Source organism: Callorhinus ursinus, unplaced genomic scaffold, assembly GCF_003265705.2.
Source record: "Callorhinus ursinus isolate GAN/ISIS: 27379988/994484 unplaced genomic scaffold, GSC_fseal_2.0 scaffold63, whole genome shotgun sequence".
Lineage (NCBI taxonomy): Eukaryota > Metazoa > Chordata > Mammalia > Carnivora > Otariidae > Callorhinus > Callorhinus ursinus.
The window spans coordinates 2735252-2751913 of NW_027397125.1; the positions used below are offsets into that span (position 1 = coordinate 2735252).

The 16662-nt window shown below is 38.3% G+C and overlaps 1 pseudogene; it reads right to left on the bottom strand.

Moving 5' to 3' along the window:
- Positions 1–670: 670 nt before the first annotated feature.
- On the bottom strand, positions 671–1044 carry LOC141371264 (ubiquitin-ribosomal protein eL40 fusion protein-like; annotated as a pseudogene).
- Between the last annotated feature and the right edge of the window lie 15618 nt (positions 1045–16662).

Consider the following 16662-nt stretch of genomic DNA (forward strand, 5'->3'; position numbering starts at 1 on the left):
AGTACAAATCCATTAGGTATTAGTATTTTACAGAGTTGTACAATTATCAGCATCGTCTAACTTCAGAATATTTTCATCACCCCAAAAAGAAACCGTATTCCCATTTGTAGTCACTCTGCGTCTGCCCCACACCCACCCCCAGCCCCTGGCAACCAGTGATTTACTTTCAGTCTATATCCCTATTCTAGACATTTCATATTTAAAAAAAAAAAAAATCATGCGATGTGTGACACTTTGTTACTAGTTTTGGGGGATTTTTGGTGGTGTTGTCCTTTTCTTACTGAAATAATGTCTTCAAAGTTCAACCACTGTTTTTAAAGATCTTATTTATTTATTTGAGAAAGAGAATGAGAGACAAAGAGCACGAGAGGGAAGAGGGTCAGAGGGAGAAGCAGACTCCCCGCTGAGCAGGGAGCCCAATGTGGGACTTGATCCTGGGGCTCCAGGATCATGACCTGACCTGAAGGCGGTCGCTTAACCAACTGAGCCACCCAGGCGCCCAAAGTTCAACCATGTTGTACCATGTACCCATATTTTTTTCCTTTTTATTGTTGAACAATATTCCTTTATATGGTTATGCCACTTTTTTTTTCAATGAAAGGGAAACTTTATTGAAGCTCCCTTGGGCCCTGGGCCTCCTGCGGGCAAAGGAAAAGTAGGTGGAGGGGCCTTATTTGACCTTCTTCTTGGGGCGCAGTTTGCTAGTATGGCCTCACTCCTTGTGAAAGCCTGGGAATACAGGTGAGCATAACACTTGGGGCAGATCATCTTGTTGCAGTTGTATTTCTGGGTGAGCTGGTGGAGGGAGCCTTGATGATGCTACCCTGCAGGCGAAGCACCAAGTACAGGGTGGACTCTTTCTGGATATTATAGTCTGAGTGCATGGCCATCCTCCAGCTGTCTCCCTGCAAAAATCAGATGCTTCTGATCAAGCGAGATGCTCTCCTTGCCTTGGAGTTTGGTTTTGACATTCTCAGTGGTGTCACTGGGCTTGACCTTGAGGGAGATGGTCTTGCTTGTCAAGGTCTTCACAAAGATCTGCATCTCTGTGGCCACTCTACTACCTGGTTGAAGAGAAAGAACATGTCACTTTTTTATTTTTTATCATTACTTGAGGGACATTTGGATTGTTTCCTCTCTTTGGCTTTATTGATAATACTGCTATGGACATTTTTGTATGCATGTTTTAATTTTTTTTATTTTTTTAAAGATTTTATTTGTTTGAGAGAGAGAGACTAGAAGAGAGAGTGAGCAAGGGAGAGGAGCAGAGGGAGAGGAAGAAGCAGGCTCCATGCTGAGCAGGGAGCCCAACATGGGACTCAAACCCAGGACCATGGGATCATGACCTGAGCCGAAGACAGACGCCCAACTAACTGAGCCACCCAGGCGCTCCTCTATGCATTTTTAAATGAACATCTATTTTCAATTCTCTTGGATATATGCCCAGGAGAAAAATTGCTGGGTCATATGGTAACTCTATGTTTACCATTTTGGGGAACTACCAAACTTCCAAAGCAACTGCACTATTTTAAAGTACCACAAACAGGGACACCTGGGAGGTTCAATCAGTTAAGCATCTGTCTTTGTCTCAGCGACCTTTGAGCTCCCCCTCAGGCTCCCTGCTCAGTGGGGAGTCCACTTCTCCCTCTCCTTCTACCCCTCCCTCCTGCTCCTGCGCGCGCTCTCTCTCTCTCTCTCTCAAATAAATAAAATCTTAAAAAAAAAAAAAAACACACAAGCAGTTCTTCCTACATGCTCATCAGCACTTGTTATTGCCTGTTTTTTTAAAAAAAAGTGTTGGGGCGCCTGGGTGGCTCAGTTGGTTAAGCGACTGCCTTCGGCTCAGGTCATGATCCTGGAGTCCCGGGATCGAGTCCCACATCGGGCTCCCTGCTCAGCGGGGAGTCTGCTTCTCCCTCTGACCCTCCCTCCTCTCATGCTCTCTCTCTCTCTCTCTCATTCTCTCTCTCAAATAAATAAATAAAATCTTTAAAAAAAAAATAAAAAAAGTGTTGCCATCCTAGAGAGTTTGACCTGGTATCTCATTGTGATTTTCACTTTTCTTTCCTCAGTGACTAATGATTTGAACATCTTCCCACGTGCTTAGTGACCATTTGTGTACTTTCTTGACAGAAATGTCTATTCAAATTCTTAGCCCTTTTTTAACTTGGGTTGTTTTTCTTTTCACTGTTGAGTTAAATCTATATATTGACAGATAATATATATATAATATATATGTGTTTATCTATATACAGATAATATATCAATATATCTATATTGACAGATAAATAATTTGCAAATATTTTTCTCCTATTCAGTGGGTTGTCTTTCACTTACTCGATAGTGTCCTTGACACACACATGTTTTTGATTTTTATGTAGTCCAATTTATTCGATCTTCCTTTTTTCTTCTGTGCCTTGGGTATTATACCTAAGAAACCGTTGCATAATTTAAGATCTTAAGATTTACTCCCAAGTTTTCTTGTAAGAGTTCTGAAGTTTTAGTTCTTACATGTATTTCTGTGATCCATTGTGAGTTAGTTTTTGTATATGGTATAATGGGGGTCCAAAGTTCATTATTTTGTTTAGGGATATAGTTGCTACAACTCCAATTGTTGGGAAAAAAAAAAAAACCTGTTCTTTCCCTCTTGAATTTTCTCAGTATCTTTATCAAAAACTGATTGACCACAAATATAAGGGTTTGTTTCTGTGCTCTCAATTTATTCTATTAATCTGTATGCCTATCCTTATGCTAGTACCCCATTTTCTTGACTATAGTAGTGTTGAAGTCAGTTTTGAAATGGGGAAGTGTGAGTCCTCCAACTTTCCCAAGATTGTCTTGGCTAGTCTAGATCCCTGGCATTTCCATATGAATTTTAAGATTAGTTTGGTAATTCCCGGAAAAATTTAGCTGGGATTTTGATAGGGATTGTGTTGAATCTGTAGATTAATTTGGGGAGTATTGCCATCTGAAGATTAAAACTTCTACCCCATACAAATAGGATGTCTTTCTGTTTACTTAGTTTTCTTTCATTTCTTTCCACAAGATTTTTAGTTTTGGTTGTACAGACACTGCATTTCTTCTGTTAAGTTTATTCCTAAGTATTTTATTCTTTTGTAAATGGAATTTCTTTCTCAATTTCATTGTCAGATTCGTCATTGCTAACAAATAGAAATACAATTGACTTTTGCATATTGATTCTATATCTTGTATCTTGCAACCTTGCTAGCCTGTTTACTAGTACTAACATTTTGTGTGTGTGTAACTCCTTAGGATTGTCTCTATGTAAGCTGGTGTTATCTATATATAGAGATAGTTCCGTTTTTTTCCGTTCTAATCTGGATGGCTTTGTCTTTTCTTACCTACATGCAATGGCTAGAACCTTGAGTACAGTGTTGGATGGAAGTGACGAAAGTGGATATTCTTGTCTTGTTCCTGATCCAAAGGAGAAAGAATTGTTTTTTCACCATTAAGTGTTAAGTTGTGGGATTTTCATAGGTGGACTTCATCAGTTTCAGAAATTTCCTTCTACTCCTAGTTTGTTGAGTGTTTGAGTGTTTCTATCATGAAAAGGCATTGAATTTTGTTGAATGATTTTTTTTTCTTGCTTCTATTAAGAATATCATGTGATTCTTGGTCTTTTATTGTATTGCTTTGGTGTGTTACATTGGTTGATTTTTGTTTGTTAAATCGACCTCACATTTCTGGGATCAACCCACTTGGTCATGGTCTATAATTCATTTTATGTGTTGCTTTTATTTTATATTTTTTATGTTTAATTTTATGTGTTTGCTTATATTTCCTTGAAGACTTTGTGTCAATATTATAAGGTATATTGATCCATAGTTTTCTTTTTTTGTGATGTCTTTGGATAATCCTTGGATTGTTGTAAGCCTTTAATTAATTTCCAGAGTTCTGAAAAAAGTTTTATTTTGACAATTTTAATCTGCCTGCTTTCACGGAGGAGTGAATGTTTTGAGATCCTTAATCTATCATTCTAGATGTGCTTCTGCCATTTATTTTAATTCTTATTGATTTATAGAACTTTTCCGTTTAACTTTTTAATTGATTCTGGATACAAGTCCTTAGTTAAATGTATGCATTGTGAATATCTTCTCCCAGTTCATGTCTCACCTTTCACTTTGCTGCTCACCTTGTACTTTGCTGCTCAACCAAAAGATTTTGTCATATAGAGGAAGATTAAGCACTTCCGTTCTCCTGCCAGGTAGTCAAGAGTATCTATTGGCTCAAGTAGAAAAGGGTGGGAATTCCTGGTCATCGTACTATGTGGTATGATTAAAATTCTTCACATCATGTTATTTTATGTTCATATTTTTATTACTTAATATATGAATACACTCTCATTATAAAAAAAACTAAAATGAAATAGAAATAAATGAAAAAAATGTAACAATGCATCTTCCCTTTCTTCTGCTCATAGCGTAATATTGGTTGCCAATATTTGTGGATCCTTCTTAAACCTTTCCTGTGAATATATACACAGACACCCACCCACCCAGACATACACGTACCTAGATAAACAGACACACATAGATGTTTAGGTGGTGGAAGATTTATAAACGGGATCTACTAGCTATATATTTTGTGACTTGATGATTTTCTAGTGTTCGTTTCAAAGGCCCCATAGTATTCAATAGTAACAGAAATACATATTTTGCTGAAGATTTAGATTATTTCCAATTCTTTATGCTAAAAAGCAATGCCGGAACATCTTTGTACATATGTTTCTACACTTAAGTGTAAATGTTCCTGAAGACTTGAATCCCAGAAATAGAACGGATGGGCCAAATCCTAGGAACTTTCTATCATTTAGGTAAATGGCAAATTGCCTTCCAGAAGACTATATCAAGTTATACTTTCATCTACAGTTTATAGAAATGTATATTTTCCTGCATCCACACCGAATAGTGGAGATGAGCATTTTCTGCAATTTGGACATTTGGATGGTTAAAATCTATTTTAAGGTTTTGTCTGTATTTCCTTGATTACCTGTGACATTAAGAATCTTTTCGTTTATCCCTTTTTATTTCCACTTCCATGAATTGTTTATATATTTCAACTAATTTGAGTTTTTTTATTGATTTATATATTCTCCTTACATGTTTTGGATGGTAATCTTTACCTAGTAAATATGTTGTAAATATGTTCTTAGTCTTATTGTTCATATTTTAATTCTGCTTATACTGTTTTTTATATTAATATTTTTATATTAATAAAATATAATTTATTTATTAAAATTTATAATAAATATTAATAGTTAATATTTTATATTAATTTTTAAGAAGAGATTCTCTGATTTAACTTTGTGTTTCTAAAATTTTTGTCTTGTTAAAGATATAAATGTAGGGATCCGAAGGGGTACGTGCACCCCAATGTTTATAGCAGCAATGTCCACAATAGCCAAACTGTGGAAAGAGCCAAGATGTCCATCGACAGATGAATGGATAAAGAAGATGTGGTATATGTACACAATGGAATATTATGCAGCTATCAAAAGGAATGAGATCTTGCCATTTGCAACGACGTGGATGGAACTGGAGGGTGTTATGCTGAGTGAAATAAGTCAATCAGAGAAAGACATGTATCATATGACCTCACTGATATGAAGAATTCTTAATCTCAGGAAACAAACTGAGGGTTGCTGGAGTGGTGGGGGGTGGGAGGGATGGGGTGGCTGGGTGATAGACATTGCGGAGGGTATGTGCTATGGTGAGCGCTGTGAATTGTGCAAGACTGTTGAGTCGCAGATCTGTACGTCTGTGACAAATAATGCAACATATGTTAAGAAAAAAGAAAAAGAAGAAAATAGCAGAAGGGGAAGAATGAGGGGGAGTAAGTCAGAGGGGGAGACGAACCATGAGAGACGATGGACTCTGAAAAACAAACTGAGGGTTCTAGAGGGGAGGAGGGTGGGGGGATGGGTTAGCCTGGTGATGGGTATTCAAGGGGGCACGTTCTGCATGGAGCACTGGGTGTTATGCACAAACAATGAATCATGGAACACTTCATCAAAAACTAATGTTGTAATATATGGTGATTAACATAACAATAAAAAATAAAAATTAAAAAAAAATTTTTTGTCTTGTTAGGAAGGCCTACCTCAACTCAATATTATAAAAACATTTTCCGGGGCACTTTGGTGGCTCAGTGGGGTAAGCATCCAACTCTTGACCTTGACTAAGGTCTTGATCTTGAGGTCATGGGTTCTAGCCCCATGTTGGGCTCTATGTTGGGCATGGAGCCTACTTAAAAAACATTTTCTGGGGGTGCCCAATCTGTTATGCATCCAACTCTTGGTTTCAGCTCAGGTCATGGTCTCAGAGTCTTGAGGTCTTGAGGTCAAACCCCACCTGAGCTCTGTGCTCCATATGGAGTCTGCTCGAGTTTCTGCATGTGCCCTCTCTCTCTCTCTCTCTCTCTCTCAGATAAATAAATGAAATCTTTAAAAAAACTTTTTCCTATATTTCCTCCTATTAATTTTAGAATTTTGCTTTTGTAATTTTGTTTTCTCATTTTTTCTGCAAAGTGAGAAATTTCCTTCCAAGAGGGATTTTGTTTCCTTCTTAAATACCTAACTTGTAAATGTATGGACTTTATAGCTTTATATTTTTTCAAATTGTGGTAAATTATCCAGTAGCCATTTATTAAATTGCTTGCCCTTTATCTCCTATTTAAACTGCTATCTATATCAAAACTTAATCTCCATATTTATAGGAGGAGTCTGTCTTAGGATTCCCATGTGTCTATTTCTGTGTGCTGCCTCACTGTTTTATTTACAATAGCTTTACTAGGCATATTTTCCTGCCTGGCAGGGAAGATCTACCTTTTCTCTGTTTTTCTTTTCCATAAATATTTCTGTTACTCTTGTGCATTTTTTCTCTTTCATGTGATATTTAGAATAAACTTCAGATATCTAACAAAAATTTGGATGTTATTTTGATTAGTGTCATATTTATTCATCAATAAATTTGAGGTAGATTTGATGTCTTCATAATGTTGGATATTCCCATCCAGGATATAGATAGATGCCTTGATATACCTTGATACAACTATATAGATACCTCTATATAACAATATATATATACACCTTGGCTTATGTCTTATACATTTTTTTCATTTTATTAATATAGTTCTAACATTTCTCATCAGGTATTTTAAAGATATATTATTTTATTCATTACATTTTCTAATTGGTAATTGTAGATGCCATCAATTTTGTATGTCTTGTTTTTATCCATATTTTTAATTCTCTTATAAGTCCTCCTTAATAGTTTTTCCAGATCATTTACTTGATTTTTTTCTTAATTTATTCCAATAATTAGAATGGCCAAAAAATATTGAATAGCGACAGTGACAGTGGTTAGCCTCATCTTGTTTGCCAATTATAGTGAAAATGGGTTTTAATGTTCCATCATCAGGTTTATATGGGGATTTAAGGAAGTTCCCTTCTATTCTTTTTACTGTGTTTCAAATAATCATTATCATGATTTAGGGTTGAGTTTGGTCTCTTTTTTCATTTGCTATATCATGAATTAGATTAATGTGTATCCTGATGTTGAACCACCTTTCTGTTCATGAGATGAAACCTACTTGGTCACCATGCGTTTTCCTAAATACTACTGGATTTGATTTCTTAATACTTTATATGTGTATTTGCATCTGTATTTTCAAATTGGATTGTAATTTTTGAATGCCCTGCCTTTCCAATTTTGAAATCCGGTTTATGCTAGTTATATAGAGTAAATAAAGAAGCCTCTCCTTTTCTTTTTTAATACTCTTCAACAGTTTAAAGTATTAATTACCTGTTACTTGACAGTTTGGCAGAAGTCATCCATAAACTGGATCTATTGCCTTTTGGGATATGCTGATATTTGTCTACTTTTCACTATCTACTATAGTTAATGATCTAAACAAATTTTTCTCTTTTTTGAACCAATGTTTTTTAGGTTATCCTTCACTTCAGCTGGATTTTCTAACTTTAAGTACTGCCAAGTAGAAAGGTATGCAAAAAACTAAAGACGAAATGTTTCAAATAAATGAACCAATGAGCATTTTGGTGGGGCGGGGGGGTGGGGGTGATAAAGATGACATTGTTTCTTTCTTCTTTACAATGGAAAAAAAATCCCAGTTCAGATGAATAGTTGGAGGAGCTATGATTCAAACCATATTTCTCTATTAAGCAACTTATAAAAGAAAACAATCCAGTTTCAAATGCTTCTTGCTCAATACTAAATTGTGTTCAAATTGGCATAAGATGAACTTGTATGTCCTGATCCTATAGTTTCTTAAATTTTAAGTGAAAAATTAAGCCCTTTAATAATGAAGAAACAATTTTTAAAAAGCGCTTGAAAGTAGCTGCAGACATTGGGATTCCTGACAAATGATGAACACTTTAGAGATGTGGCCATCTTGTTGGAGTCACAAGCCCCAAGAGCATGTGGCCACAGGTTCTGCAGTGAATCTGCCATTCCCTAGAGCTGCTGTGTCACCACAGAGAACATGTGTTGACTTTGTGACTGTTTCCACAGTGGCCCCTGTAGTGTCCATCCACTTTCTTCTGGCTGCAGGGGTGAGACCCAATAAACCAATCGAGTCAATCCCATCTGCTCTGCAACTAAGATTAGTTCTGATAACCAGACCAAAGCAATTCAACCCATGGCATTTTTATGTAACATTTATGGGGCCGAATTTTTGCAATTCTGCTCTGGTCTTGAATTAATATGTTTGTGTCTGTACCTCTAGGGTTCCGGATAATATTTGAACAGCCTTATCAGTGAAGTTCAGCATTGGGCTTCACTAGTGGTCTCTCCTGCTTTTTTGTGAAAGGACATGAGAATTTCGTAGTCTCCTGGGCTCAAGTGCTGACTTTAGAAGCAACAACTCCAATTAGATAAGAATGGGGCATCTGGTTTCTGGCACTATCTAGATAAGATAGGGACTTGAATTTGGGTTTTTAGGGATGGGATTCTGGGGTTCTAAAACATGTTTGAATTATATCCAAGATATGTGTATTTTCGTGGGAGAGGGTTTATTGTTTTTCTCAGATTCTCCAAGGTGTCAATGAATTTAAAAGTATTACTGTATCAGTCAGGGTTCTCCAGAGATACAGAAGCAGTAGGAGATATATATATATAAGGAAGAATTGGCTTACGTAATTACTAAGGCTAATAAGTTCCACAATATGGAACTTGTAAGCCAGAGACTCAGGAAAGTTGGTGGTGTAAGTCAGCCTAAGTCGGAAGTCTTGAGAATCAGGAGAGCCAATGACATAAATCCTAGTTGGAAGGCAGGAGAATATGAGATGAGACGTACCAGCTCAATTGGTGAGGCAGGACAAAGGGAAACACATTCCTCCTTCCTCTGCCTTCTGTTCTATTCAATTCCTCAAAAGACTGGATAAAGCTCAACCACTTGAGGAGGGCAATCTACTTTACCGAGTCCACTGGTTTAAATGCACCCTCACAGACACACCCAGGAACAATGTCTAATCTGGGCACCCATGGCCCACTCAGATTAACACATAAAATTAACCACCACAGTTAAGAACCGTGGTAGAGGTTTTATAGGCCATTTTCCTTGAGTTCAGGCAAAACCAGGGATGCAGCCATCAGAGACTCACTAGAATTACAAGAGTAGAGGGAGATTCGTACTGTAGGTAAGAGATAAGAGATGGGATGTAGACCTCAGCTATTCTGGCAGGGGTTTTCCATCTTGGCTGTCCTGTAGCACTTCTGGGGAATGTAGAAAAATTCCTGATGCCCAGAAAAACACCCAGGCAAATTGAATATGACCGCATTATTGTCTAGGTTGAAGGTGTTTGCATTTATGTCACTTAACGATTCCCAACGAGAGAACCTTGAGCAGATTCACCCAGAGAGGTCGTTTCTGCCTTCGGTTCTGCACTCCCATAACAGATCAGGTGATAGTTCAAGATAAACATCCCCATCCCTCCCAGTAGATAGAATAGGACAATTTATACGTCTAAAGAAAATTACTTTGGGAAATAATTACTTGTTTACTCACAGACACCAAAGTCTAACCTGCTCAGGATCTAAGAGATAACATTAGAAGTGTGCTTGATAATATTCTTGAATGGTATTTAAGAAGCACTGGGATATTTCCTGCTGAATAAACAGCCTCATAATGACATTGGGGCTTAGCAGATATAAATACCCAGGACATTTACCTGTTCCCCAAGAAGGCTTTCACCCAGTCTAAATGTTTAAAACCTTATATTTTCTTGATATTTGTCCCAAGTTTTCTGTTGTTTCATTTCATCTCATTACTTCTGGTTGTAACCCCTTTATATCATAACTATCTCAACAAATTACTCATCTAAGAAACAAATTATTTCAGAGAGAATTCATTCAGAACAAAAGCATTTATTTCTAAAATTGTCATTCTCTTTGTGGCCTGTGAAAACTTATTATCATAATTAGGCATAGTCACTATTTAATTCTGATTAGTGATCTACAAAATAAACTGTAGAAACACGAAATATCCAGATCAGGATACAGTCTGAATGTAAGTCATGTTAGCAATATACTATGGTAAAATATTTAAAAGAAGTTTATTGCCTAGCTATTTTAGCATTTATCTTAATTATTTAAAAACCTATTTTTAAGCATTAAATAATGTTTCCTACAAATTCCTCTTTGGTTTAGAAGGTAAGTAGGCATTAACTCTTATTGCAGATGGTAACAAAAGCTTGAAATTAACGGCCCCATTCCACACTCTCTGCAATTTTCCCCCTGGCTCCCAAATATCTGCCTTTGAGTTCCTGATCCTTCTTGCATAATACATCAACTAGAGTTGGCATTTAAAAAAAAAAAAAAACGAGAAATATCAAACAACCTGGGGGTTTCAGAGGGGAGGAGGGTGGGGAAAGGGGTAACAGGGTGATGAGTATTGAGCAGGGCACGTGCTGTGATGAGCACTGGGTGTTACACTTAATGAATGAATCATTGAACACTCATCAAAAACTAATGATGTAATATGCAGTAGTTAACTGAACATAATAAAAAAGAAAAATAAAATAAAATGTGGAAATAAGGCAAAAAAAAAAACGAAATACCAAACAAGACAAGACTTTGGTGAGAACTTCATCAAGGACTTGCATTTAGTACAGTAATTTGTCTGTCTCTTAATTCTAATCAGATGAACAGTTTCAGATGACCAGTTTAGGAACTGAATGATAAGGGTGGTTTAAGTAACACATCCAGGAAGCCTAAGAACTCTGCATCCCAGAGTGGCTCTTCACTCTCAAGTTTCTAGACGTTTGAGGTACTGGACAGCAGCTCTTCCTCTGAGCTGTCCTCCCTGCTGTGAAAATAGAGCAGCAGAAAGGGCACAGACTTCAGAACCATCCATGGGGCCCTGGTTCAAATCCTCTTTATGCCACTTAATGCCCTGTGACCTTCCTGAAGGTCACAAATTCTGGGAAGATCAGTTTCCCATGGACAATGTGATTACTAACATCCACCTCTGAGGATTTTATGAGGCGTACATAAGACACTGGCTAGGGGAGGGGGAAGTCTTCAAGAAGCAGAAATGATCACTGCTGCACGTTCCTAGAGTCTATGAACATCACCGCATTTTCTTTTAACAAATAAAAACGTACTGAAATACCTTTAAAAATACTCGCTTTTATATAATTTTATTTTCTAAGCCAATAACTAATATTTATTGAGTGTCTACATGGCATCAGGGATGGAGTTCAGTACTGAGGACAGAGTAGTGAAGTAGATACTCGCTTGTTGTTCATGCATTTCACGGGTAATGAAACCATCTGCTTTGTTCATCTTCAATTGTTTCAGCAAGAAGTGTAATAAGCCCAACTAATCTGAAAAGTCACAAAAAGTACAATTGACCTTTGAACAACATGGGTTTGAACTCTGTGGGTCCAATTATACATGGATTTTTTTCGACAAATATAGAACAGTCCTGTAAATATATTTTCTCTGCCTTATGATTTTCGTAATGACATTTTCTTTTCTCTAGCTTACTTTTTTGTAAGAGTGCAGTATATAATACATATAACATACAAAATATGTGTCAATCGACTATGTTATCAGTAAGGTTTTGGGTCAACAGTAGGCTCTAAGTAGTTAGCTTTTGGGGAAATCAGTAGTTATATGTGGCTGTCTGACAGCACATAGGATCTGTGTCTCTAACCCCTGCATTGTTTAAGGGCCAACTGTATATTATTCCTTTTAGATGATAAAAACCTGAATTTGCTGAATGCTAACTATAATAAGAATTTATGGACTAACTCAACTATTCCTCACAATTATCCTATGAGGCAGGTCTATCATTATTGCCATTTTACAGAGGAGGAAACCAAGGTTCAAAGAGATTAAGTGATCTGTTCACATTGCAGGGTGAATATATGGCCAACCTTGGATTATGGACCCCGGTGGTCTGGCTGCAAAGCCTTGGCTCTTAGCCTTCATTCTATGCTGTTTTGCCCAGGTAGACCGAGGCCCAGAAGCAGCCTTGTCTTCTTGGCCTCCAGGGCACATAGGACAAGTAAGCATGTTGTGCCCAGTGCCGTGGATACCGTTTTGACAAATGTCCAGAGGCTCCAGGAAAGAAGACCCAGACAAATGATTGCTATCAGCTGGTTCTAGATTTAAACTTGTCCAACATGGTGAAAGAGGTGGGCAAAAAATCACCCCTATACTTCCTGGGAAGGGTTCAATATGCAAAGAGGACTCACGCTGAGATGTGCCACATTGTCCTGAAAACTCATTATTGCCTTCCTCAATACAGGGACTTGTATTGACAAAGAGTGGGTGAAATGAATGTTTCTTTACTGGGGACATCAGAAGTAGCAGGGCATTCCCACCGTGGGCTTAGGACGTAAATTGTGGCTCTGAAGTTGAGGGGTTTGGGGGTGTTTGGGGAGGAAGACCATACAAGAAAGAAAGAATTAAATTAGGATCTGTCACCAGATCACCGCAGCGGTGACCCACAGAAGAATGGTTCTGAGAAGAAGGGCTGCCATCACCATGTATGAGGCCGTGCATGGTCCCCATCAGCAACCGTCACACCCATGGCCCCCTCCACACCTGTGGCCCTCATTCTAAAATGTAGTACTGCTTCCCATAGGTGGCTGGACTGGGGCTGAACACACAATTCACAGAGCTTTCTAGGCTGGTCAGCCGTTCTCCTGGGGCAAGAAAGCTCTGTCACAGGACGGTGATTGACGGGCCTCACTGGATCTGTTTTTTAGGAAGTTTGTGTGTGACCCAGAGGGAATCAGCACCAAAGGAGGCAAAGAAAAGTGGAGAGAAACAGCACAGTAAGGAGAAGTCATAACATAGAAGGAAGTTCGCTATTAGCCGCGGGAGCAGCGGAAGAGGCAGATGGTAACTGAGACACCATAACCATGGAGTTACCCCTAACCAAGCAATGATAACCAAGGTGAAGTTTACAAGAGGAGCCACGGAGGCATTAGAAGAAAATATTAGAACACCTATTTACATTTCTTTATCTCATGGTTTCTTCGTTGTTATTATTTATGTACATTTTAAAAATACATATATTGGCGCACCTGGGTGGCTCATTGGTTGAGCATCTGGCTCTTGGTTTTGGCTCAGCTCATGATCTCAGGGTTGTGAGATCGAGCCCCAGGTCAGGCTCCACTCTGAGTGTGGAGAGTCGGCTTGGGATTCTTTCCCTCTTCCTCTCCCTCCCCCTCTGCCCCTCCCCCTGCTTGCTCTCTCTGCTCTCTCTCTTCTCTCTCTCTCTCTCAAGTAAATTTTTTTAATCTTAAAAAAAAAACACGCATTGGGGAAAGCAGGTTCAAATGTTTTCACTGGTGAATAATTCAAAACACTTGCGGCCACTGCAGATACATATACAAAGCAGCAGACACCCACTTCTGCAAGGGACAGCTGCCGGAGTGATGTTGCATCCTAAAAATGCTCCTTTTTTGCCATGAGGCCCAGAGTTGGGGCTGCTGTGTGACCTTCTTCTCTCCCTGTACTTCCTCACATTCAATCTCCACTAGCGAGTCACCCCAAGGGTGTCCCTGGAAAAATGCCCGACCACCAGACAGAGGCTAATTTTGGTCTATGCTGCCAAGAGAACAATAGCCTTCTATGTCAAGAGACTGAGGAAGGGAAGATCAGAGCCACAAGCGTCGGGGGGTGACTCAAATGATCACAGAGAGAGTGTGCAGACCGTCCTTGGACTCTTTCAGGGAGAGGAGGGATTTGGAATTAAGGACTAGCATCCCACTGACCTGGATTAAAAATTGCATCTTTTCGTGATTTGTTCTCTTTTGGATGCATGCCTCCAATGTGGTTAACTTGAGTATTCTAAATTGAACTTCTAGCTAGGTATGCAGTGGAGTTCCCTAGGGATCATTTAACATTAAACATTTTAAAACATAAAGAAATTTCAAGGAAAGGTGTCTGAAAGTAATCAAACTTCCCTAGATTTTCATCAGATTCCCAACTACTCTATAAAGTCTGGTAGCTGGAAATTTTTTTCCAAGAGAGAAAATCACAGAAAAAACTGTAATAAAGAAATGACAAGACACCCACTAAGAGATAAAAAGAGAAGAAATTTCCAAAACAAAATATTGAAAGGATTTTAGTGATTGGATTCAATATCATCAAGCAAAAATGAAACAATTGTAAACATAAGTTAACATGGTATTTTATACCTTTCATGCTCTAAATTCTATAGTTGCTGCTGCTGATAGTAGAATTCATGAGCATGGTGGAGTAGATCAGTGGATGATTAGCCATCCTTTCTGTATTCTATACATGTGAAAACACAGCTATGTTTCCTCATAAATGATTTTTCTTGCAAAAGGAGAAAATACAGCAGTAGCGTTCGGCTTGTAGATAGAATCTGTCTTTGTTGATTCCATTCTTCCCAACTAAAAGTATCTTAATATGTTGAAGTACTGTAAGTTGCTGTTATTATACAATTCAGGACAATTTTTTTCCAAAAGACCCATCCAACCTCCAAAAATTTGGTCAGGTTTCTTCCAAACACCTCTAAGCTCTGGTTAAGCGCCCATTTCTATTCAGCAAGGCTGTGGACAAACACAAAGCAAAATAAATCATGGTCTCTGGGCTGGAAGAGCTTGCACTCTAGCAGGGGAGACAAAACATGCTCATAAATAATTATAATGCAAAATCAAATACGCTATAGACTGCAAAAATTGCATGAATAAAATGTGGAAGGGTATCAGAAAGGGAATGCTCACTCCTAGGAGTGTGGGGGGGGGGCGGTTATCAGGAGGCTTACAGAGAAAGGTGCATTTGATCCAGACATTAAAGAACGATCTGATATGGAAGCCAACAGGGGGTGAGGAGAGGGGAATCCAAAAGAATCAAATTTTCTAAGACAAAGAATGGACAAACTTGGGGTCCAGTGAAAAGATAAGTGATAGGACAGAGTTTTAACTTCAAGGTAGTTAGAGGCAAGTAAAGAAGCAGGTTATAAAGAAGGATAGGTTGGTTGGCTAAAAGGCTAAAGTCTGGTTAAAACAGTTTCTCTTATCTTTGCCTATTTTCTTCCTCCAGCCCTGTTTGTCCTCACCCCATTTGAGTTCTCCCGTAAACTACTGATTTTATTTGTTTACTTCTCTGACTCTTCCCAGACCAAGAGCTCCCTGAGGGCAAAGCTGGTGTCCTATTCTCTGGGTAACCACAAAGCCCAACGTGGAGCTTGGCACATGGGTGCCAGTGGGACGAGTGAATGCCATGCTGTAGGAACCATCTCTGTGAAGGAGCAGTCTGGTTAGGTTCCAGATTTTGCAGTGAATTATGATGTCTTAGCGTTAACAAGGGCGCAACACAGGACAGTCGCTCAGCATGCCCTCTGGACTGTCAGACCGACTTGGGTTGGAGTCCACCTGTGCCATTCTTTCAGTCTGGGTGAGACTCTCCACGAATGCTTTCCTGATGAACATGCATGACTCTTACCTATAAAATGATTATAATAACACTTAGCTCACAGGGTTGCTGGGGGGATTAAATCGGCCAATGTGTGCTGGACCCTGAGCACGTTGCCTGGGCCATAGTAAGTTTTTTATTTATGTAAGTTATCTTATTAACATTAAATACAGCTTGCCAATGACGGTTGGAAGGCTGCTCAAGATGTCAACGTGACATTGGCTTTATGTTTCAAAGCACAAGGCTGAATAATAACTGCTTTATTTTGGAGTCTAAAATAATACCAACATGATTCTCTTTCTGGGGTGGATATATACATACATATATATATGTATATATATATATATGTATGTATATATATGTATGTATATATATATATATTTATTTTGACATATGACACACATGCAGAAGAATGCAAAAACATTCAAATATACAGTATAGTGTATGATTATTCAGTAAATATGCTAACAACCAATGTCCAAGATATAAAATGAAATATCTGTTGCTCCTCTGAAAGCCCACACTGTGTCCCTTCCTAATTGAAACCCTCTTTCTCTTTTTAGAGGTAACCACTGCCCTGATTCTTAGGGTGATTCCGTCTTAACTCTCATAGTTTTTCTTTATAATTTCATCCCCTATGAAGTATTTTTCAATTTTATATCAGTTAAGAACACACTGTATACATTCTTCTGTGCTCTGCTTCTTTTGATCAATATTGTGTTTG